The following is a 26,322-nucleotide window of genomic DNA, read 5'->3' on the forward strand; positions in this document are numbered from 1 at the left end:
ATAAAACATTTTAAAAACTGTTACCACCCTCTTAAGAATAAATTGGGACATTTCCAGTTACGAATTAACAATAATATCCGGCTTTACAATCAACAAAACATGAATACTGACACAACACTGTTTAATTCTTGAAAAATGTATCTACTAGATAAGTGAATACACAACAAATTAAAATTTACTCTAGTTAAACAAATATGTTTAGACATTGGTTCTTTTGTTTTACGAGTCGATTCAGAAAACGAAAGAAAAGACTTTCTTAAAAGAAACAATTATTAAAATTCAAATTTAATGAGCAGATGTGAAGTTAACCATACGGATAGAAAAAAAATCGGTCCTTCTTCACCTTAATCTTTCTAATCAAACAGAAATATACGCTTTGAGAAAGGAAATATTGTATTTTCACAAGGCCGGAGGTTTCTTTGTTTTGAAATTCCCAGGATCCAATCACATTTGATAACCCAAAAAACCAGTTTTTCTTGAATTCCCTCATAGGAAGTCGCCATTGCATATCTCCAGTGCCCCAGATCAAAAAACTATCTCACATTTCATTCCTCGTATTGTCTACTAGATTATCACCTTTAGATATTTAAAAATAATTTAATTAATTAAAATATAAAAATTTAATTTGTGTTGATTTTTTAAACCTAACTTTAAAGAACAAAAATCTTTTACACGATAAATTGTAATTATCTTTTTTTACATATCTGGCATATTTTTTTTTTAATGAAAAGGACTTTTAAAATTTGGGAAAAAATAGATCATGGCATTCTCAACGCGACTATTTTTTAAAATTCTACGTGAAAGCTACTTAGTTTTACAATAAAATAGGCAGCGTAAAAATAAAAGGCAGTTTATTTTCTAAAAACTCACACGGCATAATTAGAAGAAGAAAAAAGACTTTTAATGTTTTTGTGGAATGAAATACGTTTTATACTTAACTACTTATTTGACTTAAATATACCTTCTTCTAATATTATATTTTACTAATACAAATTATTTTTGTTGGTTACACAAAGTCATTAAGTGGAACAAAAGATTATTTGACATAAACAATTAGTAACAGTTCGACTACTGTATTTTCAATATAATTCATTTCGTTTTAAACAGTAAAATTAATTTCAATTAATTAATCATTTTATGTAAGGTATTGGTTGAAATGAAAAATTCGGTGTCACGAGCGGGATTCGAACCCACGACCTTCGGCTCAATACGCCTCTGCTCCAACCAGAACCACTTGAGCTATCGTGACTTTGATCCACTCGGACACCAACTCCCTATCTCAACCTAGAACCTTTCGAATTTTCCCTCCTTTTTGCCATTTTTCAACCTTTTTTTTCGAATCCCGCTCGTGACACCGGCATTTTCATTTCGTCCAATACCTTACATACAAAGATTAATTAATTGAAAGAAGTTTTTTGGTCAATCAGACCACGAAATATAATGGATTTAATAAGTAAAATTAATGTTTGTTTTGTTTTTACATAAACAACAACGTTGTGTCAATGATGGTTATTGATTTCGTTGTACTTTAACTATATTATAGTTTATTAGTTTATTTTTTAATTTTAAATAATTCATCTTATATTTCCATTAATGGAGATGTACCCCGAGGGGAGCATCCTAGGGCCGTTCCTGTTCAAAATTTACACTTCCAACATTACAGTTCTCCCTAACGATATTATATGCTCGCTTGCTGGTGACAAAGCCATCCTGTCAAATAATCCTGATCCTTCCCTTCCTAGCTACATCCAACTATTTTTAGTTTCGTTGAAGCCGGTGATCCCATGCCAAGCTTTTTTAGATTTATTTGAAACTAGATGTTCTTATAAAATTCAAAATTTCTGTTGTCGGTGTTGATATTTTGTTGTCGAATAGTGTTTGACATTTGTATTTTTATATTACACGCCAACCTACAATCGCGAAGTTAAGCGAACGAAAAGACAGTTTGAACACACTGTTACAAAATTTGTCAAGGGGTAGAATAAAAACAAAATTCCAATTTTGCCAAGCTATAGATCCGGGCTTCAAGGTCTTCATCAGGGCCTATATTTTCAAACAAATTAACAACAATTAACAGTTATTTTATAACCACAAACAAATACCAATTTTTAGCACATGTAACTACTTACTATATTGGGTTTTTAAAAATTTGTAGTAAAGTGGCATTAAGTATTTTATTTTACAAATTTAGAAACTGAAAATTTCTTCAGATGAATATTTTTGAAGAAAAACACAGGACTTATACACAATCGAAATCTCTAACCAAAGAATTACCTCAGCTTTAAGATTGAGAAGGACACGTGATAAAGTAGTCACACCTGGGACGTCCTCTCCCCTACAAATTATAACAAACCCGAATAAGCTGGACTGATTTTTTGAAAATTATTCTGCTCATTACATAAGTTCTCCTCCTCGTTAATACACAATGCCTCTTTTACTTTTCTTCTCAAATCTGAAGATTCTTTGTGTAACACGTTAATGTTTTCAAAATCAAAATTGTGCCCGGTGTTGCGACAACCCGGTTAGCAATTTATATGGATCTTTACAATCAAGTTTATATCCATACATTCTATATTTTAGCCTTTGCATGGTCTGGCCAATATATTTGTTAGACGTGTTACCCACATCATCTTTTAAGAAGAAAGAATCTATCCAGTCTATTCAAATACTTAAAACAAATATTTATATAAGTACGTGGTTTTTTATGAGCATCCTCACTTTATTGCTAATATCAGATACAAACGTTAAGCTTCTATAAATACCGGACAAACTTGTCTGTACAGGACGCTCTTAAGGGGGGAATGCTTTGATTAGAAGATTTTGGTTAAATTTTGGTTGATTTAGCTTCACAGCCAAAGAATGCCGATAGCCATTAAGCTTTATGATCTTTAGTGCTCTCTCCTTACCTTCCTCCCAGTATTATTCATTAGGCAGCGAAAAGTTTCTAAATATAAAATTGTTGGCACAGTTTAGCTATATTCCAAAAGATTGAGAGGAATTGAAATAGAAAATCTATGTGAGTTAATCTCTTTCGTATACCATTTTGTGGATAAAGTATTTTATTCATCCCTGATTATCAAAACATCTAAATATGGTAAGTTTCCATTCTTTTCCAATTCATACGTGAATGTGTGGTGTTTAGTGTCAGTTAGTCAATGATTATTTGGAGATCGTGAGATGCGGTAGGTTTTAGAAAAACATTTTCTTTATCGTGCCAACGTTTCGATCTTTATTGAGATCATCTTCTGGGCCTGGGATTTATAAACATTGTTTAAATTTTACACATACATGTAGGAGGTGAAAAATTTATATAAAATTTTCTAGCATTGTATAAATTCATTTTTTTCACCTCCTACATGTATTTTACGAGAATTTTATCATGTTACGTTTACATCAAATTAAACTCAAAGATGTCGATACGTCCTCTTCAATAACTATTACAAAATTAAATAATAATTGTACTATTACAATTAATTTTTTTGTAACTTAATTATAAATAGTTCTTATATTCACATCAAAACGAGCGTTCCCCCGAGGAATATATTACGTCTATTCATATTCACAACATACACGTCTAATCACACAGCCATCCTGATCCTTCCCTTGCTAGCCAAACAACCAACTCCATTTAAATCTTCTCCAGTCTCGTTTTCTCAAATGGAGGATAAAAATTAATGTAAAAGTCACCTTGATTCTTTCAATATGCTTTTGTGCTAGACTTTATTCCGATTGGTTCTGATATAGTGCGCTTTTACAGTCTACACATAGATAAACGAATGAAAAGATTAGCAACTAACCGAAGGTAGAAATTACTTCTTAGATTACTTCGCTATAAATCTAATACAAAGTATTACTACAAAAAATGAACTTTGTCATTTATTTTCACGCAAATCCAGTTATCCAGGATTTTTCTTGTCCCAACATTCCCTGTCGTTTATGGTAAAGGAAGAGATCTCTTGAAAGATTTATTGTATGAATAAAATAATGTCTGCTAGGTATAATTTGATTGTGGGTGTTGATCTGCGAGTCGGTGAACCTGAAGTAGTGCATCATCATTGTTCAATTTTAATGAAGAATGTTAAAAATTGTACAGGAATATTTAGCGTTTCATTGTTTTATTTGATTTACTGCCGTTCGAAACAAGATAGAAAATCAATCATTTCACTTATAAGATATATTTTAAAGGTATTAAGCAATATTCTTGCCGAATAGGCGAATGGCCTTCGTCTCTTTTTATGCAACTGCCAGCTTTAATGTCAATATTCCGTTTCCAAAAGATTCTACGACCGGGAAGAAAGGGAAAAAGCCAAATTTATTCTTTTTCAAAATATAACTCAGGTTTGAATAACTGTGCTGTTTTTACTTGTTTCTGATTTTTAAACGAAGTACACTAAGCTCGTAAATTTCTTTAAAAAGGTAAAATTATGTAAATAATTGTGATGACTTTATCTTAAAGAGTGATACTTTGTAAGGCAAACGTTTAATAATATTAAAACAGAAGGTTGTTTTTTTTATTGACATCATTAAAGAAATGAATGCTTATTAACCACCACCAGTTAATCAGATGGAACACATCATCGTTTCCATGACGATAAATATTAAATGAACCAATTAAACACAATGCCGGAGCAGGATTAATTAGAAAATAATTACCTAGAAGCCGTTCTCTAAAAACTAATTAAGCCCACGATTTGCATCATCCGACATTAATATCCTAACTGAATTGGCCCATTTTACAAGAAACTTACCAGCTCCTATTAGTAATCCATGGAGTTGGGCTATTGGTCTAGCTGAAAAAGCAGTTTCGTTTCACTTGAGAGCATTAGCCGTGTTTCATTATAAGAGAGATAAAATCTGAAAACGGTCTCAACCATTTATGGGAGGGCAATCAAAACGACCGGATAGTAAAGTATTCGGGAACCAAAAAACACTACATTTACTTTCTGATGTTCTATTTCAAATAAATTTGAATATGTAATTTGGTCAGTACCGATCATTTCCATCTGTCTAATCTCACTGAGTTGGTCTGAGTCGTGTTTCTACAAACACAAGTCTCTTAATGATAATACTACTAATAATAATATTGATACTTTATTTGTCACAATTCAAATAAATTGATACCTACACAAGTACATGAAAAATTCCGATTCCCTGAGATTAATGAATACATAAACAAAAATAGAGAAAGAAGACAATTCAATTAAAGAGTAAAGAATTTAAAGATTAAGCTTTGTATTAAAAGGAATCGCTCGTTTTACGACCTTACGCTAATAATGATCTGTTCAGTAGTTTCATTATTTATAGTTACAGATAGACAGATAATCAGAAAAACAGTTAGATAGATAGACAGATTTATATTCCGGAGAGAGAGAGTATGAGAGAGTGAATAACAAATAAAAAAGTGTAAGCCCGAAACGGAAAGGGAAAGATATGTAGAGAGAAATAGAGAAATGTATAAATATAGATAGAGCGATAGTTGGAGATAGAAATTGATAGATAAATTTACAGATTGGTTAGATAGATAGATAAATAGACAGATACATAGTAGCTACAGATAGACAGATGACCAGAAAAATACATGAGTAGATAGATAGAAAGATTTGTATTTTAGAGTCACAGGGAGAGGAATAGAGAGAAAGAGAGAGAGAGTGAGAGAGAGAGTGAGTGTGAGAGAGAGAGAGAGTGAGGATGACAGCGGCAAAGAGATAGAGTAACACAGTGATTATGAAAGAGAAAGTAAGAGAGAGAGAGAGAGAGAGAGAGAGAAAAAGAGTAAGTTTGAAGGTGAGAGGGAGTAAGAAAAATAAATAGATAAAAATATAGACAGCGTTAAGAAAATTAGATTGATAAATAGAATATTAGATAAACGAATGTGTAGATAAATAAATAGAAAAAAACTATCGATAGATATAGCGAGATATAAAAACAGAATACGAGGGAAAGAAAAAAGTGAGAGAAAAAGAGAGTGAGAGAGAGAGAGAGACAGTAAGATAGAAAAAGAGAGCGAGAGAGAGACAGTAAGATAGAGAGAGGGGGAGAGGGAGAGAGTGAGAGGGAGGGAGTGAGAGGGAGAGAGAGAGAGAGAGAGAGAGAGAGAGAGTTTGAAGGCGAGAGGGAGTAAGAAAAATAAATAGATAAACATACAGACAGCGTTAAGAAAATTAGATTGATAAATAGAATATTAGATAAACGAATGTGTAGATAAATAAACAGAAAAAACTATGGATAGATATAGCGAGATATAAAAACAGAATACGAGGGAAAGAAAAAAGTGAGAGAAAAAGAGAGTGAGAGAGTGGGAGAGACAGTAAGAGAGAAAAAGAGAGCGAGACAGAGACAGTAAGATAGAGAGGGGGGGAGAGAGTGAGAGGGAGAGAGAGGGAGAGTGTGTGAGAGAGAGAGTAAGAGAGGTAATGGAGTAAAGATAGAAAGAGAAATAAATAGAAAGATAGTGAGTGAGGAGAAAATAGCGGGGTTGTAGGCTTGTATATTTGTTAGATAAAAAATTAAAATTATAATATCAAGGTGATTATTTACTATTTGAAACTAAGTTCTTTTAAAGTCAAATTAGAATTAGTCATTTACATTTTCGGGATGAGTGATAGTGTGAGAAATAGGAATATCTACTCCCACAGGTGCAAGGTGGTTATCAGCTTTCAACAATGGAGAAATTGCCAGAGAACCTGTTACTTCAAAGTTTGATATTAGTAAATCTAGAGTTCTACTGGTAATATTAGGTACGTGATTGAACTGTTCGAGTCTAGCATCGTAAATGATGAGAAAATCGATTCAAAAATAGATTTTGAACCTTTCTAAATGTCACTAAAGTCAGAGATATAATAATCCAGAATTATAAAGTCAGCATTAGAATATTTAACTCTCACTAAACCCTCAATTTGAGACGCGTATTTATCACTAAAGGTCTGCGTCAAAACATACTTTTTCTTTCATGTTTAATGGGCTCATCGCTGGATTTAATGGCAGCTTCCGTACGCCTTGGCACGCTATAAAATCGTTTCTGGATTGTTTCCTGTGGAATTTGGTCCCATTATTTCATAACGGCTTGATTCAAAAGAAATGGATCACGACCCGTGGATCGCGAGCAACCTTTTGCAGGATTGAAGTCATGCCGTCTTGTCGATCGACGTGACATTTTTCAATTTCACTCGATTCCGAACCAATTGGTCTTGAGTATAATGGATAAAAATAAATAGAAACAGGAGAGAGATAGAAAAAGTGGAGAATAAATAGAAAAAACGTACAGATAAAGATGTAAATTAATACATAAAAGGGTAAGCGGTGGGGAGTAAAAGATAAAAGGTTAAAGTGTGGAGAGGTAAATGAGTGAACAGAAATAAATAGAAAGATAGTGAGGAGGAAAAAGCGGGGATGTAGGCTTATACATTTTTTAGATAGAAAATTAAAAAGAGCAAAAGTGACGGCATAGACATGCACCCGGAAACTATAAAATAAATTAGACAAAATGAACATAAATAGAGGCATGCATAGACATAAGTACAATAATCAAAGGTTAAGATGGAACGATGGAAACAAAAGGGGTTGAGAAAAAGATAATGGTAAATAGACACAGTTGAGTAGAAAAGAAAGGCGTGAAAGTTTAAAAAAAGTTGGAGAGAGAGAGAGAGAGAGAGAGAGAGAGAGAGAGAGAGAGAGAGAGAGAGTAGAGAGAAAAATAAAGAGATGTCTAAAGATATAGAAATACAAAACAAAACGATTAATGAAATAACCCGAAGATATTCAGATAAGTACATCTGAACAGAAGCGTAGATTTGGTGTCAATGCGAAAAAAATATGATGAATAAAATACGCAATAGTAGAATAGAAAATGCATAGAATGCAATTGATGGATAAATAGATGAACGTTTATTATCTGTACAAGTACGAAAATTGATAGATAATAAAAAACTACATAGTTGAAATGAAAAAGATAATGCAAGAGGTGAGGGAAGATGGAGAGGAAAATATGGTGATAGGAACAGACAGAGACACAGAGAAAGTCAAAGAGGTAGAGAGTGAGAGAGAGGAAGAGAGAGAGAGGGAGGAAGAGAGAGAGAGGGAGGAAGAGAGAGACAGAGATGGAGAGAAATTGGAGCAATGCGAAAAAATATATGTGAGATAGAGGTAGAAAGAGCGAGAGACAGTGAGAGAGAACACAGGAATTTAAAGATAAAGACATATTAAAGTTAAAATTATATTATTAAAGTTAAAATGTCTTTAATGTTAAAAGCCAAATGTGAAAGTACATCCGATACATACGGAAACACAAAAATTGGCAGACACGTACTAATTTATATAGTAGACAGGATAAAAGAACAAGAATCTGAAAGAAAAGAGAACAAAAAAACTAAGTAATATTAGTATATTTAAACAAATTATTTATATGTTATTTCATTTCATTCCGTTTCGTTTATATAAATTTAATAAAAATCACCCCAAAAAACACCGGCTAAGCTCTCCAATTAAGCCCACTGAAATATTTATGAAAAAAACTTCCTAACTTTTAATAAAGTGAGAAAAGATTATTAATTGCAAATGATTTAAAAGCCGATTAGGGCCGGGCTAAAGAAAATAAATAAAATGGTTTTTAATCCTCGTCAGCCAGTTTCCACGATTTAATTAAGAGCTCCATTCCGAATAAATCGTTTGCGAAACATGCGCGACTCAAGAATCCAATCTGCGGCCCTCGACCAAGAATGACAAAATGGACATTTGTCCCTCTCTCCCTTCTCGCTGCATGGACAACTTTTAACGGTTATGTATATTAGCGTGTTTGTACATGCATGTATATTTTATAAAGTGTACACGTTATAAGGACATTTAAAACCGAAGTTTGCGTGATTAAGTAGTGATTTATTTATCTTCCTCACACCACTCATTAATATGCAAAACGAAAAATATTATTTCTGATTAACATGTGTTGAAAACGAAAACAGGTAATTATAAAATAAATGAAGGAGTTTTACATTTTAAAAGTAAATTTCATTAAATATACAGTTATTTTATTTACAGCGCTGATTTATAGAAAAAAGCCTGTCTTCTAATATTGCATGTTTAATTAATAAATGAACATATAATATAATAATTATGTAACAAATAATTGTTGAAGCCGAATGGAAAATAGTAAAATATTAAGTTATTCACCCATATAAATTTTTTTTTAGAATTTAAAGAGTCAATTAATATTGATCAGAGTCGAGCTATTATGATGAATATCAACAAAAAAATTGTTTATCCTAAAGTCTAAATTTTACATATTATATAATTTAAAAAAATACGTATCTGTAACCTTATTGACATTGCTTTGTAGATTTATCGACCAACATAATGCTCTCTTTGGTGTTATCACGGTCATAGAAAAATATTTTTAATTTTAAATCTTCGCCTAACTTTCGGCACTTTATTGTACCTTCTTCAGAGCTCTACAAAAAGAATATAGGATATATTATACATTTTTAGTTTTGGACGTTTCGATCTTTTTGAGATCATCTTCAGGGCTCAAAGTGTTTGTTTTCTGCCATTCTTGTGTTGAGAGTGCCAGTGAGATATTGCTGTTTTATGTTTATAAACGTTGGATTTTGAATGGGTGGGGAAGCTTCTCACGATTTCCGAATAATTATATATATATATANATATATATATATATATATATATATATATACACATTTACTTGCTGATTTTGGTCAGAACAATATAAATTTAAATTCTTTTATTTCATGTTAGCTTATTGGCATTATGTAATAAGTTGGATTTACACATGACATACGTCATATGTCGTGAGTGCCATGTGAGATGAATTAACAACACAACCTTTTTCTCCTATCTATATGCGAGGAATAATCGTTTAGCAGGTTGCGAGGCCTTCTTCTCTCGTCGTCTAATGGGATTATAAAGGCTGTGTCTATTGGATAAAGATGCGGTAACTCGATTGGGGTGAGAGGATAGTTTATTGTTGAAAGTTGTAAATGTTTTGGGAATTATTTTTTTTCATAACAGGGATTTTGAGGTCATTGCGAACGGTTATGTTGGAGACGTAGTACGAAGCATTGGATATGATACTCCAAGGGCTTTGGATAGGAAGGACTGTATAGGCTGGATGTTGGAAGGTTTATAGGGTGCGCAGTTCTAGTTCGTACGTCCAAATTGATTTAAGTATTATCTTGTAGGTAGTCTGTTTGTTTTCGTTAGATTTGCGTGACAATGATACGTCAAGTAAAGCGCTCTTTGCGATTGAGGGATTAGGATAGGCGGTTCATAAAGCGAAGCATTTACTGAGTAATAGGGATTAATCGTTTAATGAGGGGGTGATCTCCTATACTTTTGAGATGAGGGGGAGTATGCTGTTTAGACGTAGGAAGAAGCATTAATGTTTATATAAATTTTAAAGACGCATTTGACAAATTCTTGCAAATGCTAGCCAGATTACAGTTGAAATGTGGGCGTCTGGACACACCCTGCAAAATCCGAGATGTAAAGAGGATTAATTTTTAAATATCGAAAAAAATTGCAAGCATTTTAATTGCGATTATAATCCAAATAGAGAAACCGTACTTTCTAAAAATTACTGCCCTAATTGATATTGTTGTTTGTTAATAAGTACAAACAAATTGAAAACAAATTATAGTCTCTCTTATCTCCCCCTATTTTGTTATCTTTCATTTAATTCCATCTTTACCTATATCCATCTAACGGTTTACGTCTCTAATGCCGAATTTATGTCTTTTATCTGTCTTTTTTCCGCCAGCTTGTTTCTTCGTCTCCCTCTTCTTTTTTAACCCTAAATGTATATCTGTTTCGTATATTTTGTAAATCTCTCTCTCTCTCTCTCTCTCTCTCTCTCTCTGTCTCACTCATTCACTCTCTCTCCCCCTCACCCTCTCCCTCTCCCTCACACTCTCACCTTCTCACCCTCTCCCTCTCTTCCTCTCCCTCACTCTCTCCATCACCCTACCCCCTCTCTCTCTCTGTCTCTCTGTCTCTGTCTCTCTCATCTTCTATTTTGTTATCTTTCATTTCATTCCACCTTTACCTATATCCATCTACCGGTTTACGTCTCTAATGCCGAATTTATGTCTTTTATATGATTTTTTTTCAGCCAGCTTGTTTCTTCGTCTCCATCTTCTTTTTTTATCCCTAAATGTCTAAATGTATATTCCATTTTCTATATTTCTTTCGTTTTACAACTTACGTTACTTCAAAACTCTCTCCCATCCTCTCTCTCACAATCTCTCTCTCCTCTCTCGCCACTCTCTCTCTTTTTCTCTTTTTGACTGTAATTCTTACTATGTACCTTAAAAATCACTTCTTTCTCGAATTATTATCTATTTCTTAACCATAATGTATTGGAAGTCTGACCAACATAATCTGTCTCTTTCTCATAATTTCTCTTTTTCTCTCTTTCTACGCGTTACCTACGTTGTCATCCCTCACTGATTATTGAATCTATCTCTGTATTTATCTGTAAAAATCTATAAGAGAAATCAACATCATGAGAGATTTCTCTGACTAATTTGTAATGTTTTATGGGAACAGATGTAGGCGTAGTTAAATGATTAATTATCTAAAACAATCAACGAAATGTGTGCTGCCTAGTTGAAAATATGATTTAGAGTCAAAAGTTACATTAATAATATGATAAAAGAAGATGAAAATAAAAGTAATAAAATGCAATAAATGTAAGTTGGTTCGGTTGCCAAATTTTATAACGTCCCGTCGGAGTTTTCAAGGGTTTTGCAAATCGTTTTATCACTTGATTCACTGTTGTGTTCAATGTGCTAGTTCAAGGACGAAGTGGAAAGAAGGCATAAACACACGATTTTCCCCGTTCGTTCACACTCCGCTATTTCTCTTTTGTGCTGTAAAGCCGACGTGGGTAAAGACTCGGCTGGTTAATAGCGTCCAACAATGCCGTCTCACAAGAGACTTTGCCCGCTTGACAATGGCCTTTCCACTTCAACCGAAATATCTCTTTTAAAGCTGGGTCGTCGGGTCAAGTTTCGGGCCTGTAAACAACAAGACCCAAGGACCTGTTCTCCTCGGATCCGGCAATAAAAGTTTTATACTGTTATGAACTCAGTCCTACTTGAAACGTCTCAATCCCACCCGGTGACGCTTTCCTCACTGATGTTGAAACAAAAAGTTCTCCGAGCCAAGGTAAAAATAGCTTGATTTGCAAACAATTGCTTCTCTGAAACAATTCGAAACAAAAACGTTGTATACATATTAGAATATATCCACATCAGCTGATCATTTTAACATCTTATTTCAATATACATTTATGCTGCCTTTAAGACTTATGATCTCAAATGACAACAGAACATATGTTTATTCTCAAAAATCATAGGAAAATGACCATATATGAAAAAGACGAACAAAAACGTACAAAAATGCCCATGTTGAACTAACATCAAACAAAAATATCGACCTTGATCGTTCAACGAACAAAAAATATGTTGAACAAACGCTTATCGCTAAGCGATGAGAGAACGTTCAGTTGACGCGTTTAAATACTCTTTGTGCTGTGGGAAGGTAGATTATAATAAACCTGAGGGATACATTTACTGTTACACTGTCCCGTCTTAATACTGTCCGAAATAAACAGGAAGTCAAACAAGCAAGGGAAGTCAGCCATTACTCTAACTTGGGGGATGAACTTTTTTTACTTTACAAGAGGATCTACCCCCAACGATGTTCGCCGACACATCTACATCCTTCGGCGTCTTCCAGGATCTTCTTCCCGAAGCTTCCTGGATCCTCAACAGTCGACTCTATTCGACTTGTCGCTGGCTGAGTCCTCCAGCTGTGCCCCACACTGATGTTCTCTGGAATGAGTCCTCAAGTTGACTGGGTTGAGACAGTTAACTGCCTTTGCCTTCCAAATCATCTCCTTTTTTTCCTTACCAGAGTAGGACAGGAAAACAAAAACCAAAAACTACTTTTTACAAAAAGTTTTTTTATCTTGCAAGGATTGCCCGCGCAATATCTGAAAATTGTCAGGAATTTGCATTACAAATTACCTAGTCCATGTCGATGGACATCGGGCAAATACAAAGCCCACCCGGATGACGTGGCTCCAAATTTATAGTTTTTAGTGTTAAATGTATCGACCAATTTTTTATTACGCATAAACTGGACCACTGTATGATCTTTATGAAAAAACAAAAGTCAATTATTGTATTACTAAGCTATTATTGTATTACTTACTACTTACTACTATTCTAGTATTATTAAACTTTTGACCTATTTTAAGGACCAGGGCAAAACAATCTTAAATATGTCTACAAATTGACATAATTAAGTTTTTAATAGACGGTTTCAGTATTCTTTGAAGAACGACTCTGTCCCAACATTGCCAAGGATGCCGTGATGATGACCTTAAAATTGGCCGAAAACTTGCAGGTTGAATTTGCTTTTTCATCAAAACTATCTCGTGATCCAAATTGTTGGTGACTTAATTTAGTGTCCCATTGGATGAACTGTGTCTGCGACAACCTTCCCAAGTTAAATCTCTTCGAATTTCGTTATTTAGCAGACAGACTATTCGTCTATCGCGGTCCTATGACTACCGTTTTTTGGAAATGACTCTTTGTTCCCTGCTGATAAGCGACCCTTCAGATCTGTAACATATGTTTCACATTCTTTACAACTACTTTTTACTTATTTTGGCATCTATTCCTAACTTATGCTAAGGCGGGGACGGGTTTGCAGGTGTAAACTTATAATTTACAAATTTGCATCAGATTTGTATGTATTGTAAATTTTGAACACTTTATATGTTAGGTCATTCTTCTTAAGACATTCTTCTCACTGATAGTGACGGTATTCCATTTCATTGGTAGGTCAGGGGACTATTTTGCATGGCATACTATTCTTCATATAAGTCGTATCACTTGCCAAAGTGGTCAGCAGGCAGACGAGAAAATTATCTATAAAATTCGGCTTATTTTTTAACATTAGTTAATTTTAATGAAATATACAAACGTTAATATTGTAAAAACAAATACATAAACATTACAAAATAGGTAAAACTTGTTATAAAGGCGTTTTTCTCCCAAAAAATGAATAATTCACTTTGTTCATAGGACTTTGAAATAGAGTTTATAATAATAGTCGGTGAAGTTTACGAGACGAGAAAAGTAGAAAGTAATACCTCTTAAGGAAATCATAGTTATTTTTGGAAACCAGAAGCGTCAATTTTGCTTTCTATGTTTATATTTATAGGGACGATTCGAGCTGGCAGACCAAGCGGAACGTATCATGATCTCCTCAACTAGGTAGATGATAGATTTCCTTGACGTATGGGGATTACGAAATGCTCGCGAGTTTCGTGATGAGCCGGTTTCGACATTTCGGCCCCGAGGGCGATCCGGGACCATTGTCTGGAGGAAAAAGCAGCCTCCGCCCCCTCAGCGAGAAAGGCCGTTATTAAATTAGAACCGCGTCGTAAAAATCCACCCTCATTTTTCAGTAAAACCGACGTTATTTGCAGCCTCCGGGGGCGGCAGTCGAGCGAGAGTCCATCAACTTTTACAACCGGGGGCGAAATTTTTCACAAATTGCGTCCTAGTCGTCGCTTGGGGGCGGGGGGGAGAAATGACATTCGGGATATTGGGCAGTTCGTCTTAAACCCAAAACCCTGTTGACAAAACTTAAACCTACATTAAGTCGTACAGTCGTCCTTGAAAAATATAACTCACGGAACTAATACTATGCATTATAAGTATTTTATGTTACAAAAAAAACTCACATTTTGGTAATATTGCAACATTACTGTTGAATAAAATTTACAGCCGGATTTATAAATGTACAAGTACAAAAAATGAATTGCCACTTACACAACTTAAAGAAAGTCGTGGAAACCTACAATAAACACATTTATGGGACTTTTCACCTTAGCTTAACTTAAGAAATTGTGTCTTCTATGAGATCTACCAGCATTTAGTCAATAATAATCTCGTGTATTAGGGTTGTTGTCAGAAAAACAAATAGTGCTATTGTACCATCGCTGAGCGTTCGACGATATATTTGGTCTTCTTCAGGGTCTACAGTATTAATACATTCATGTAGACATATCACAGATTCATGAAAATTGTGCGTAGTAAAAAAATTTAAAAACGTTTTCACATATGAAATAACAAAAACTTACATCTTCACTATAAATGGATATTAAATATATACATGTATATGTAAATACTAAAAAAATATTTATATAGATGGCCTGGCTGAATTTCTCTTGAATCAATGACGGTAAAAACAGTGTTTAATATTTGTTAGTCTAGTTTCAAATGTTTACCGTTTTTTAGAGAAAAATTATACAATACATTAAAAATTTCTCTGTGGCTATCAGGCAATTCTGGGAGTACAACTCGACTGCACGACCGAAAAATGTGCTCTCAGTTCATTTTGAATGGAATTCTGAATGTACGAATAGGTACTATTGTAAAATTTATTGTTTCTAGGAAGATTTGCTCTCATAATGCGAGTTTGACATAAAATGACAGAATTTAAAACAATCAAGGTAATTAATGTTTACCTCGGTGAAGAAGCAAATCATTTTAATTAGCAACGAAACAAACGAAGTGCGTTTTTTCAAACTTTTTGCCATAACTTTGTCATTTGTTTGACCAATTTAAAATCCGATGCCCCCATTGTTTTCAGCGTAAAAAATCCTTTAAAATGATGTATCAGGATGTATAGGGTCGCATTTGAAATTTTGATGTTAATATGGTCCTGAGATACCGTGTATACTTTTTCTCCAAAAAAAGGTAAAAAATTGAAATACACTAAAAAATATTAAACGCGTATTTTTTGTTTTTCTGATAGAGTCATTGGTTCAAGAGAAATTCAGCCGGTCCATATAAAAAAGATTTTGTAGTGTATACAGGGAGTTCGGCTACTCGTGTTACAAACTTTGCCAATAGGTTCAAAATGGAACCACAAAGTCCTAATTAACTATGGTCCGAATCTAAGCAGTTTCGGAGTATTCTACTTTTTCTGACTTTTGCAGATTTCACGACCTTGCTTCAAATAAACAATGATGAAAACGAAATGGTTTTGGACAAATCTGTCGATACCATTGAAAACTACGTTTAATTTCCAATAAGATGTGATCAATACTAAACTTGTAAACCTTCGTGAAATAAGCGATTTAATAGCGAGAACTCTGAATTTTTTTTTCAAAGTTGAAAAACTTACTATGGTAATTGTAAACTACTCTTTCCAAACCTAGAGACCAGTAAATTTCATTAGACGTACTCTATTTAATATCCTTTTCATTGGTGCCATTGTTTTTGTAATTACCTTTTTCAAAGATGAAGAAATTGATGGAGGAAAGGAAAAAACCGTGGCTGACGGATTGCTAAGGTGGAACATAAAAAAAAACACTTAAGGATATTTTGGATGAATTTATTAAACTTTTTTTAAAATATGGGTTCGAAACCGAAATACTGCAAGTGTTTACTTCTTTACCAACACCACTGCAACTTTAATTCTAATTAATTATTCTAATATTATTCCCCGGAATTAAAGAGTTTTAAAATTCAAAACATTTTTAGTTATCTATGTGATATCTTGTAAACACTATGGCTACTTTTCTGATGGCTGATATACAGTTATGAAGGCAGCGTCGAAAATACATTGCGGGGGTGGAGAGCATTTCGTATCAAAATTAAAAAACGTTTAATAAATTCATTCAAAATTTCCTTATGCTGTTTATTTTTTTAATATTATTAATCTTTCCACCCTACCAATCCGTCAACCGTCCGTTTTTTTGTTTTTCTTTTTTGTCTTCAGCCATGTTTGTTATTATTATTTTTTTAAATTTGTTCGTTATAAATTATTTATAAGCTGCAACGAGTTCGTTTGACAAAATCGACCAGAGCCCGATAAACATCGAAGTCTTCTGTACATATTAAGAATTTATAATTATAAGGGTTTGCTATTTCGCACTGGTCTATCTCACCGAGCATAGTCTTCCTTTCTTCATCATATTTTTTGCATGCCACACTATATGTTCCGCATTATCTATTAGGTTGCATACGGTACACAGATCACTGTCTTTCTTTCCTAACATGTGTAAGTATGCATTACAGATGCAGTGGTTTGACCGTAGTCTGCCTATTGTAACAATGGCTTGCCTTTCAAACGTTTCTTTGGTGAACCAAGAAACGCATCCGAATTTCGGAAAGATGGATTTATACCATTGTCCAGTGCTTGATGATCTATATCTATTCTGCCACTGTGCAATCGGTCTACTTTTGATAACATTGATGGCATCGTAATGGGATATTTTCAACACTTTTTCTATCTCTGATTTTTTGGTAGCTGACTTGGCCAAACCGTCGGCTTTCTCATTTCCTTCCAATGAACAGTGGCCTCTTACCCATAAGAATAGAATTTGCTTTCCTTTATACCGGAGATCATTTATTTTATTTATAATTTTCACGGTCAAGTCTGTATATGATTTGGTAAGATTTGGGGTCGTGACGCTGGATAAGGCACTCCTACAATCCGAACAAATTAATACCTGATTGTCTTCAATATATTCCGCATATTCAAGAGCCAACAGAATTGCATACATTTCGCAAGTAAACGAGGAGGACTCATTTGGTAACCGGTAAGATGCATGTTTATTATTAAGAGAATCATAGTATGCCCCACCCGATTTTCCATCCATTTTAGAACCGTCTGTGAATATGGGAGTCGCATTGGGCCGCTTTTTGTGGATGAGTTCGCGGAATCTTTGGTTTACTTCATTGAGAGGGAATTTGGAAAAATCTGGTAGAATAATTAACCGGGATCTTTGCATTGTTGAGAAGAATTCAAGATTGAATCACGAACTTCACTTGATATTGTATTGATCACATCTTATTGTAAATTTAAAATAGTTTTCAATGGTATCAACAGATTTGTCCAAAACCTTTTCGTTTTGGAGTTGTCATTGTTTATTTGAAGGAAGATGATTAGAATATAATTAAGGTTTATCCTTTGTGGGAGGTTAGGGATGGTTCATCACGGATTCACCTCTTTTTCTCTTAAATTATTAATCTGAAATGTATATGGAAAAACTTCCTCATGCCCTGGGCATCGCTTGTCTCGACATTCTCTTAGAGTGAGAAATTAAGTGTTAAAGTGTGGCAGTTAGTATATCAGCGAGAAATAAATTACCCCCGGCTGATCCAGCTCAAATATGTCTATTTATGGTTTGGTGTAAAAAAATGCCATTGGTGGGATTTAAAGGGTGCCTAAAATGAGTGCGAATCGGTTTAGCAAAAACAATTATTTTGGCGTACTTTATTAGAAAATTATTTAAAAAGTAGCCTAATTGACCAAATTACACCTTTCAATTAATTATTCTTTTTATGTAAAGTTTGGTTGAAATGAAGAAGCTAGAACCCACCATTGAGCCGAAGGTCGTAGGTTCGAATCCCGCTCGTGTCACTATCTTTTTCATCTCAACCAAACCTTACATAAAACGAATAATTAATTGTTTAAAAAATTTGAACAAAAGGATGTTCAGTGAGGTCACAACAGAAACGACAATTCTTTAAGTTTTTGCCGAGCTTTCGACGATTATATCGTCATCATCAGGGCCTGAAGTCACTGAAGATACTTTTGTTCAAGTTGTTCAACAAGCAGGTCGATACATCATCTCATGTTTAAAAAATATTGGTTCCTAAGGCTCCTAAAATATTGTGTTTTGAAAGGGTTGTTATGTTATTTTGTTTTGAATTTGCATAATTTCTTAATTTCATCGTTATTGTGATTCTTATTTAAATATATTATTATATTATTTTATTTATTCTACATATTAATGTATTAAATATGTGGAGTAAATGAATCAATAAAAAGCGTGATTTTGCTATGAGTTCCTTAGAGTAAATTAAAGATTTTTATTCTTATTAATCTTATAAAAGTGGTTAAACATAATTTTGTTTAAAAATAGTTTTTATTACTTCCACAGTTGTAAAAAGTGAATAAGAAAGGTTTTAAAGTTGTCGCTAATCCGGTGAGGGCAGATTGGCCGCCCGGATTTAATCAAGGGTGGGTTGAAAGGGTCGGGGATTGTTTTGGGGTTGCGACTGACCATCTCAACCTAGGCTATCGTGGGCCCCAATCGAGCGTGGCTCCATTCGGTAGGACGGACAAAACAAAAATTCTCACTGGCGGCAAAACAAATCCATAAACCATCCCGGATAATGGTAGAGCCCCGTGCGAGAGGGCTTAATCTTAATAAACAAAGCGTAAAAAGATAAGTGAACACATGCCGATTCGTGCGGGATTCGAATTTGGTTTGAATACCGAGCACGGTTTCATTTGTATTGTAGGCGGAAATTTGTTGCCCGGGTTTTATGGGCCGGAATATAATGATGGGTTCAAAAAGGCGAATAAGTAAAAAGTTACGATCCCATAAATTTCACGCTATCAACGAATAAGTTCATACCCTCGTTCACATCATGTCACACCTAGATATGTTGATGATCAATCAACTCAAAGTCAACCTTTATTTTTATATTAATATTGGAAAAACGTAGCAATTTATTTAAAAAAAATTGCATAAACAAAAGTATAAATTACAATCAACCATAGCACATAAAATCGTTGTTTGTTTTAAAGAAAATTTAATTAGTCGTAAATGTTATATCTGAAGTTGGTATTTTTTTAAAAGTTTATTATCCGAACAAATTAGAATTGCGATGGCCGTCAGGAGGTAGAACGAAAAAATCCTGAGTTCGAATCCCAGCCTGCACTTGAAATTTCAGACTTGCAGTTTCTTTCTGAATTTTAGCACTACTAACAAGGGTACGACCAGATTGGTGTGTCACGAAATCGGACCAAATATTTTTTTGGTGATTCTACACTCCAATTCAAATTAATTACGTCAATATATCATTTTACGGAATTTGTTATGTAGATTGCAATAAAAATATAGTAAAAGTTATCAAAGTTTAACATTAACCAAAAAAAAAAAAAATTGACGTTGATCTGCAAAACTCTCCACTACATTCTCAACAAAATTCATATTCACTAATACTGAAATAGTAGGGACCATACATAATTCTGGTAGAATGACTTGTTTTATTTGTTTATATATTGTATAAACAAAAATATTAGTAAAAATTATAAGTATAAAAAATCAATGAAATGATCAAAAATTGTTATTTAGAGATTTAAAAAAATATTATTTTTGGTGTATAAATTTCATTGTTGGTTAGATAAAAACAAAATGTTCTATGACGCTATGACGCATAATATTCTAATTTGGTATGATCTAGAAAGAAAAAACAATGAAATACTGCTTTTTTGCATATTTTAATAAACATTCTGTAAGCAAAGTAGGTCAGAAAATGGGCAAAAATTAGATTTCTCCTTATTGGCGTAATTCTAGCATTATAAATCCCTTAGATAACGACATTCGCGTAAATCGGTGTAAATTAATTTATTGACTGATAATTTCAACCTTCTCGCCTAGGCTTACATTCTTGCAAGCTTGCAATTGCAAATTATATCATTTTTCTCCAAAAATTAGTGAACTGATTTTCATGGTTGATAATTCGTTTAGAAGAAATTGTCAAGTGCACTTTAAAACTGTATCAAACGTTCAAATCGTACTATAATTTCATTTTAAAACACGAGGTTAATTTCAGAGAAAAATATTTCCTTATATTCTTTATTTTCGTATAGAAATATTTTGTATATTTTCATAGTACATATGTCGCTAAAAAGCTATATTTCTATTTTTTCAAATGGTACGTTTCACGTTAAAATCCTTTTAGTCCTTCCTGAATAATAGCCGTTTTAAACAGGTATTCCGATAACGACTTCTTAAAAATGGGAATAATTTTAGGGGTTAAAATTCAAACAAAAATTTATATTTAGAGGTCTCTAGTGGTGCTAAAACGAATTTTTCTATTAGTTTCAGGAAGAAATTATGATTTAGTTTACTTGAAAAATATTCAGTGTTTTGGTTATTGATAAATATTTTCAGTTCTTCCTAATTTTGATTTCAATCCACATTAAAAATTCTGTAAAATGAATGTTCACATAGTTCATTTGAGTAAGTTATTAAAAAAACGGACTATTTCAACTTTCAAAAAATCTTTTTGGCGAAACCGGGTCCTATTCACAAGAAATGGAGGATATCCAACATTTTGGCGTGTAGAATCATCAAAAAAGATTGGTCCAAATCCGTGATACACCAACCTGGTCATCTCCTTGTTAGTATTAAACAATTATAATATTTTTTATGATCGTTCTTTTCAACAATCGTCTTTTCAAACTTGATGGATTCAGAGAGACTTACTTATTCATATATTCATACATATACAACAATTATTTTTTCCTAGGTTCCAAGGTTTCTTTTTGAAATTTTCTGATCACTTGCTTCTTATGTTCATTCCAAACTCTGTGGTTTTGATCCCGTGATTTGTTACCGATCATGTTGATCTACCTATCTTTGCTGTGTTGGTCTGCCAGACGCCTTTTGGTAGAAGGAAAACATACCCTCAAACAAATCTCTAGCAGGAAGTTCAATCGAAAGGGGTAAAAGACTACCTTCCTAAACCAAGGCAATCAAACAGTTGCTTTTAGGGAAATCATCCATCCACCTCCTGACACAGGAAAACCAAGAGAGGGGAGAACATCAAATTCACAACATGACAAAAATAGGAGATCCTGGTGTAAAATATGATCCTCCGAAGAAGCCGACGACGGGAATAAAGTCGAGAAGAAACCAGAAAATAGTTGATGAGTAGACTAGTATGGAGTAGACTATACAGACGGTCAGACGGATCTAGGGATTAACAACTCCTGAGAATAATCCTTCGCTTTCCTTAACCTCTTTGAGGTCCTCACTATCCATAGCTTAGGGAGAAAGAGACAGATAGCCGAGCTTTTCAGCCACTCGTCCGATGATTCCGGCTGTTGTGTATACCAACCAACACACGATTGGACCTGAGTGCGGGCGAAGTTGGGCCTGGTGAAGCCAGAAAAAGGTTGGGTTTTTAGTTGATCAGGAAAATAATAGCTAAATGGGGACGATTAAGGACTTGAAAAAGTGTGTATTGTGAGTTATGTCTGAAATTTGAACTCATTCAGAAAAATGATAGAAAATAGAGTTTTTGAAACTTACTATGTAAAAAGAAAATTGAACAGTAATGAAATAAAATCTTCTGAATTATGTTTTTTAATATTATTATTAAAAAAATTATTTATTATTTCATATATATATTTTTTAAATCTGAATGTACTTTTCTTAACTATTTAAGAATTTTTTATAAGGTCGATTAATAGTTTGGATAAAGCAGGTCGTAGGTGGGTGTAAAACGAAATGAAGCTATTTTCAAATCAGTTAACGATCTGTTAATGTGGACTTGGTAGATTTCATTATGCATGGTCGACATGTTATTTCCCCATTTCTGAAATAGGCCCATATAAAACTGTTTAATATTCCTCATAAATTTTATGTCTTAGGCTTTTAAAGAGTCTATAAATCTCTAAATCTGAAAAGAGTGGGATTCCTCGTTTAACAGGCCGGGTCGGTCGGGATTTCACCTGACGCCACGAGCCATTAGCGCACAGGGCGAAACGCAACGGGTCCCGATTCTCGCGTAGAGAAACGAACCGTAACAACAAGGGTTGGAACGCATTAGATCCCCGCGATATGCAAATCAGGAAACGGAAAACAGCCGGAATACTGGCAGTTTCAATAATGAAGTCCCCGAGGGCGGAGAGGGTAATGGTCCATAATAGCCTCTTGTCAACGCCGGATAAAGCTCGTAAAGCATTATGGCACGTTTTAACCCGTTCGTAAAAAGGCCGGAACCCCTGACATTGTCAGTATGTTTTCAAGACGACCTGTCAGTTTTTCGAATTGAAATTTTAGTACCTTTATTGTCTTCTCTGGCTGTATGAATGAATTTGATTGCAATAATTTTTGATTTTCAGTGTGTTTACATACTTGCATTCAGTAGGCTCCAGAGTATTATTGAACCTTTTTCATCTAGATGCAACAAACATTAAATATCAGTTCACGTGGTCCGCTTGACCAATGGATGTCTTTCAATTAATTAAGGTTTTTAGTTGAGATAAAACGTCAAGTGTCACGAGCGGGATTCGAACCCACGAACTTCGGCTAGATACGCGGCTACTCGACCACTTGAGCTATCGTGACTCGATCCACTCGGACACTAACTTCCCATCTCAACCCCCACCTTTTGAATTTTCCTTCCTTTTTGCCATTTTTCAAATGTTGAATTCCAACATTAATTGGTCAAGCGGACCACGAAAACTAGTGAATTTAATAAGTTGAAATGAAGTATCACTTCACGAAACAACTCCCCGCGGCCACTTCATTAGTCGCCGAGAATCAAATTGATTACACGACATTTGAAAAATGGCAAAAAGGAGGGAAAATTCAAAAGGTGGGGACGAATGGATCAGTCACCGCTTGAGCTATCGTGAGTGGTGGAGTAGCGGCGTATCCAGCCGAAGGTCGTGGGTTCGAATCCCGCTCGTGACTCTGACTTTTTATCTCAACTGAAAACTTTAATTAATTGAAATTAAATATAAGAAGAATTTTATCTTAACATATACATTAAAGATAAAATAATTTTGGGGAAAGTATATTAAAAAAAACCTCAAACATTACACAAAACAATAAAGGTATTAAACACAACATTATATGCCGTACATGAGTTCAATTAAATAAATAAAACAATAAAAACATTTAAGCTCATACCATACATCACAAATCAAGTAATAGACTTAACATCTCAATATTTTCACATTACTTGGTTTACCCATCATCATCAGCCTTCTCTTTCTTAGGTTGTATACATTTTCTTATTTTTCCTGCGCTTTTAAAGTACTAATTTCGTTTACTCTCCAGCCAAGTTTTGATGTTTTATGAAATAACTGTAACCAACTCTCCCTTTTCTTTATCTTATTCCTACCCTCTCCGTACCTCAGGTCCTCGTTAATTGTAGGCAAAATAACACAATGTACAGAAACACTGAAATAAGATAAAAACGTGATAGTCTGGTTAGACTTAACTGTGGCAGATCCCCTCCATTCCGAGGAATATCGAATACTCTGGGGCCACTCTACTCATGCTACTAAATTACATTCAAGAACTCGATATTCCTCGGGCTAATCGGGAATAAGCCCCTTCATTCACACTAATAAATTACATTCACACTACCTCCAGACGATACTCTTCGAGGTAATTGGGATAAATGCTGCATTCACGCTAATAAATTACATGCACTCATCACAGATCATTCACACTACCGCAGAATACTCATACACTCGTTATTCCTCGGGTTATTGAGGGATATGTCCCTCCATTCATGCAAATAAATACAATCGTTCCAATAAGATCTATATATAATTAAAAATATTTATGGACCTGAGATATTCGATCTATGCCTACTGATATACATCAAGGTCGCGCATAGGTCATTCAAGATGTCGTATTTCTTTTTTTGCGAACTTACAAGGGGACGACCAGGTTGGCGTGTCACATGTTTGGACCTTCTTTCTCTTATATATTATTTTTATCGTACTACTATCCCCGTTATTACTTTTGTTTAGTAGGTTGCGAACATTTTCGTCTGCCTATCGTTACTTGTCTTAACTGTCAATAAAGAGATCGAAAAAGATTCACAAGAGGACGACCTGGTTTGTGGGTCACGGATTTGGACCAAACTTATTTTGGTGATTCTAAACTCCAAAAGATAGGACATGTAGCCGCCACTTTTTGTAAATAGACCCTGGTTTCGGTAAAAAATGTTTCAAATTTGAAGATTTCCGTTTTTTTATATTTTTATTTCGCTGTTTTACTTGCTCAAATCAACTATGTAAATATATCATTTTACAACATTTTTATGTAGATAGAACTAATGTTTTTTCGATCTGGGGATTATAAATGAAATAAAAATATTTTTAAGTCATCAAAATTTACATTTCTTTTTACTGAGTTTGCAAATCATTTGCGCAATATCAAGCTTTCCTGACTAAAAATTTCGCCTAAAAATCCAGAAATCAACGATAATGGGTTAATTGTAATTTGCACATCTTTATCTAAATTTCCAGTTATATAATTTTTTTTGATGTTACTCCATTGTCCTTTCCACCAGAAACTACTGCAACAAAAATATTGTAACATAAATCAAAGTTTATCAATAAACACAAAATTCTATAAACACAGTACACAAGATCATAATTTTTTGTGTGAAACTATTATGAAATTTCGTTTTTCCACCTCTAAGGACTTCTAAATATAAATTTTTGTTTCAATTTAAATTTATCGATTTTGTTACCCATACAATTTTTTTGATATTTGTGAATTCGTTATTGGTATATCTGATTTAAACGGGGATAATTCAAAAACGACTAAAAAGATTTTTATGTCAAACAGGCCATTTGAAAGTAGAGCCGTAGCTTTTAACGATGTACATATATGCCATTAAAATATATAAAATATTTTCATAAAACAATAGACAAAATAGTAAAATTATTTGTCACATTTTAACATTCTATAAACAATTAATTAAGGTTTGTAGTTGAGATAAAAAAGTCAATGGCACGAGCGGGATTCGAACCCACGATCTTCGTCTTGATACGCCGCTGCTCTAACCACTTGAGCTATCGTGACTTCCATCCACTCGGACACCAACTTCCCATCTCAACTCCACCTTTTTGAATGTTGTCTCCTTTTTGCTATTTTTCACTTGAGATGGGAGATGGGTGTCCGAGTGGATCGAGGTCACGATAGCTCAACTGGTAGAGCAGTGGTGTATCAAGCCGAAGATCGTGGGTTCGAATCCCGCTCGTGCCATTGACTTTTTTATCTCAACTAAAAACCTTAATTAATTGTAATATATTAAATGGTCAAGCGGACCACAAAATTAGTGAATTGTATAAGCAGTTGGTCAGAAAATGGTCAAAACTTGACTGTATGCATTAAAAAAATTAGTATGTATAAGAATTAAAATGTAACTGTTTTGTCACATATCTATCAATGTGATATACTAAGTTGTAAAAGTGAAACTAAACCCTTTCATATAACGTTCTGGTTTAACCCAAATAAAATCTATTGCTTATTTGTGTATATTAACAGACAAACAAATGTACATATTTTTTCCGTAAATATACTCGATGGTACAAGTTGATTTTTTTCTTTTGATGTCAATATACTTCGAACGCATTTCTACTTACGTGGAATTATTTAAAATTGTGGTTGGATTGTTTATGTACATTTGGGTCTCGGGAAAGCATTTTCGGTCAAAGGTACACCAAAGTATG

The sequence above is a fragment of the Cimex lectularius genome, unplaced genomic scaffold (assembly GCF_000648675.2).
Source record: "Cimex lectularius strain Harlan isolate CLEC.00 unplaced genomic scaffold, Clec_2.1 scaffold124, whole genome shotgun sequence".
Lineage (NCBI taxonomy): Eukaryota > Metazoa > Arthropoda > Insecta > Hemiptera > Cimicidae > Cimex > Cimex lectularius.